The sequence below is a fragment of the Amborella trichopoda genome, chromosome 6 (genome assembly GCF_054954075.1).
Source record: "Amborella trichopoda isolate Santa Cruz 75 chromosome 6, AtrichopodaSantaCruz75HAP2 v2.0, whole genome shotgun sequence".
Taxonomy (NCBI): Eukaryota; Viridiplantae; Streptophyta; class Magnoliopsida; order Amborellales; family Amborellaceae; genus Amborella; species Amborella trichopoda.
In genome coordinates this window covers 8,094,476-8,098,495 of record NC_142341.1, presented here as the reverse complement: position 1 = coordinate 8,098,495, position 4,020 = coordinate 8,094,476, and the positions used below count along the sequence as shown (strand labels likewise).

The 4,020-nt window shown below is 37.0% G+C and overlaps 1 long non-coding RNA gene across 2 annotated transcripts; it reads right to left on the bottom strand.

The window, feature by feature from the left end:
• On the bottom strand, positions 1-3,798 carry LOC148781536 (uncharacterized). 2 transcript variants are annotated; one of them, XR_016057639.1, is made up of 3 exons: positions 1,234-3,798; positions 710-879; positions 1-349 (listed from the first exon to the last, which is right to left on the bottom strand). It is a non-coding gene; the product is annotated as an uncharacterized LOC148781536 (long non-coding RNA). The 2 variants fall into 2 exon arrangements; XR_016057638.1 differs by having other exon boundaries at positions 710-3,798.
• Between the last annotated feature and the right edge of the window lie 222 nt (positions 3,799-4,020).

Below are 4,020 nucleotides of genomic sequence, written 5' to 3'. Positions count from 1 at the left end.
AGCACAAAATCACAACCTATAGTAGTTATTATTATTTTTGACAAAATAATAATGTTTAACTCTAGAAGTCGATAGAAATAGAACTCTAAACGTTATGGCACCTACTCACCTTTACAACTTCGGCCATTCTTGTGCTATAGTTTATTTGAAAGCCTACAATTGAAAATTCGGACTCAGGTTATGATTAATTAGGGAGGCTTCTTTGCAGAACCCAGGTCTAACAGGAGTTGATGGTGTCAACAGAGATTGCAATGGTGTGTTTGTTGCGGCGTCTGCAGCCAAACGTTTAGGACGGGCATCTTCAAGGCGTGACCTCTTGCTCCGATCTCCCCTACACCTAGGATGTTGTCTGCACCAAGAGCCAATATTGAACATGATTCCAACTGCAGCTGGGCCGAGTCTCCATAGTCATTTAGAAAATTTTAGCTCTTTCAAAACATTAGGCAATTGTTTACCACTGGGAACTATTTATTTTTTTGTTCTTTTGGTTGCAGTTCACAAATAATATCATGCTGATGTTACTGAATTAATATTGCCTGTGGCAAATGGAGATCTGCAACCTATTTCTACTGTGGTTTTTTTCATTTATGATAGAATAACTCTGTTGTTTTTGCATTAATTCTAAACTACCGTTGAATAAATTGCTTGTAGTTTTGCATCCTCCATAAAGTTTGCTTTTTTTTTTTTTTTTTTTAAAAGGTAAACCTACCTCCATGAAATTCCTGAAAGGATGATATCTTCCATGAAGTAGTAGGATTTGTATAATAACCCACCTACCAACTCCTTCATTGACAGGCCTCAGCAACCGAAGGACCCACCGTCCCTGCCCAAGATGGGTCGTCGCCCCACCAAGAGCTGGTGGGGTTGGAAAGGCCGGAACTGAAATGAGGAGGAGAAACGAAGAGAATTCAATAAGAGTCGGTAACCTTTCGGAGGACACAAGGGCAGTGGCAGTGGCAGTGGTAGTATTAGTATTAGTATTAGTATTAGTATGAGTGGGGCAGTGGCAATAGGATTTGAACCCAATAAGGAAAAATTACAAAAAAAACCCGAAGACTACACTATTTGTGCAACTTACTCTCAATCTAACTTTTTTTCTCAGTTTTTTCCCTATAACAAATTTTTTATGCAAATAACCCCCAACCTAAATAAAATAAAATAAAAAGACTAAACTACCCTTAATACTATTGCACACGCCTCTCTCTCACACGCCTCTCTCGTTGATAGTAGAACCTGTGCGACACAGCGTTTCGGTAGTAGCCAAGGGCGCTCCAGCAATACCGCTTCGACAGTTGCAAAGGACGCTCCGGCAATAGAACTTGTGAGACACATCGCTCTGACAGTGGCAAAAGGCGCTCCGGCAGTAGAACTTGTGAGGCGTCAAATCACACAAAATTGATTTTTTTATATGGGAACGGCATTTTCATCTAAAAAAAGTGCTTTTAATTTTGGGGGAATTTTGCATAGAAAGCTTATTGTGGGAAAAAAAATGAGAGAAAAGGTTTCGATGGGGGTAAGTTGTATAGATAATATCTTTTGAGGAGTTTTTTGTAATTTTTCCTAGTAATAATCTAATGCTTGTCTTTCTTTTTTTTCATTTTTATTTTGTAACATTTGGAACAATATTGTTAACAGGGGTCATTACTGTCCATCCCAGCGACTTGACGGTGATGGAAGGGGATAAGACCTCCAGATTAATGACTTGTTTTGTGGGACTAGCATTCCCCCATCACTTTCCAACTCATTGTCCATCCCAGCTACTGGACAGTGATGGAAGGGTGAAGACGGCGACAACCAGTTGTTTTATCATAACATGTAATTTTTTGTGTAACTAGTCGCTGTCGCTGGGATGGAGGGGGGGATTGTTTAAGGTTAGGTATTAGACGGTGATGGAAGGGGTTAAGACATTCTATTAAGGTCGCAACCTTAAATAATCCAATTAAGCGGTAGCTCTAAATTTTATTATAACATGTAATTTTGTAATATAGAGTTTTTAGGATTATCTGAAAGGTATTTTTGTATCTAATTATAAAATTTTAAACTTAAAAATGGTTAAAATCAGGTAGATCTATAAACGCATGAAAATCTTGAAAATGGACTGTCTAGATAATATGTAGCAAGATGCACTATTTATGGGATTAAATATCTTTCTCATTTTTTTTTCAACATTAAACAACATTCTCAAATGTCAAAAGCTAAGGTGTACTTCGACCGAAGCGCATGGGCGTGCGACTCGGACACCAAGTCCACCGCCACTTCACGCCGAAAGTCGGGAGCATCGACCGGCCATCTAGAGGGACAGCGTGCTGCCAATTTACTTACAAAATGGAAGCCATGCCAATTTACTTACAAAATGAAAATGAAAGGAATGTCATAGAATATGTTAACCCCAATCATGTTAAGAAACCAACCCATATTTAGTCTAACAAATAAAAACCTTTTAAGGCAAAAGACATAATCTTACAACAATGCCTTGGAACCTTTTGGTGGATGGAATCCCCATATTCCTCGAAATTTACTCTTTTGCCCGACTTTAATGGCTTTTGCCCGAGCGAGTTAATATACAGTTTGCTCCCGATGGAAATTGTTGTACATGTAAAAGATATGCTGGTCCTGGAAAAGCTTATTGTCCATTTGGTCTCAAGTAGAACTCATACTATGAGTATTTTTAAGACCTTGAATTTTGGGGACATGAACTCTTGAGCCTAGAGACCAACCTCAAATACAGAAGAATTCAAACTTTTGGAGAGCAAGAGTGATGAAGAACTCCAAATTTAATTTCTTTTAAATGTAACCATCTAATGATTCTCATGTAGATCTCAAATTTTCGTATAAAAATATTTCAAAATATCTCTTTTGCCCCAGGGAATTAATGCACACTATGCTTCTACATGAGCATGCTCGTCACGATCATCTTGCAAAACAACAATATCCTAGAATAGGTCCATTTTAAAGGATACGGTTTTTACGAGCCCATGTAAAAATGAGTCACTTTTTTAAAAGTCTATTTTTGAGATGGACTTTTAGACGTAATTTTTAAGGATATGTAATCTCTAATGAGAAATGTTTCTAAACTTCTTCTACAGCATAGAAGATATATACTTTTCCAACCATCCAGCAGTCCAATTTTGATCAAGACAGTCAATCATCGTTTGATCTTAAATCCAATGTCTCAAAGTATTTAATTTTTTATTTATTTTTACACAAATTATATGAATATGAAATTTGGTACGTGTCATCTTCTCATTGGGGCTCACCTATAAAAACAATATTAAAAATAAGTTTTTAATAAAATATAATGCCCAAAATACCCCTTAAATTTTTTAAGGGTATTTTGGTCATTTTATTTTAATGAAAATATTTTTTTTATATTTTTTCGCTAGTGCGTATTTAATAAAATACTGGACATACAAAATTTTTTGGCAAGATAGTTTATAGAAAAAACATTAAAAGTAAAATAGTGTAGAAACGTGACATTGTGATTGGGGCAATCTTAACCCTCCATCAAGAATGGACGGTTGTATAAGGGGAAGAATGAGAAAGGCCGACCTTCTGAAAAAATTAAATTCACTTTCAAATATGCAACACGGTATCATGATCGTTTCCATATTTTTCCACAGCTTTCTTGAACCTGTTACTCAACAATGCATCTCCGAGAACCAACTCGAGGAGAGCCTGTCTGAATACCATGTTCAAGAAAGCCTGTGGAAAGCATGAAAACATCAAATCTTCAATCTTCTCAGAGAAATTCTTTCAACTTTGAGTAAAAGAATGAGAAAAGGAGGAGAGATATAATTGGTGATATGGATAGGGTGCATGGAGGCCCTTTTATACATGTTTGGGGCCCATCTCACACGCATGACCCGGGCTTCTCAACCATTCTGCCTCACTTGGCAGTTCGTTAACTATGCCCAAACTAACATCACAATCTTTAAGGAGAGACGTCCATTTGGAGTGGTTTCCTTTTTCAGTTATGGTGACTTCTCAACCATTCTGCCTCACTTGGCAATTCGTTAACTA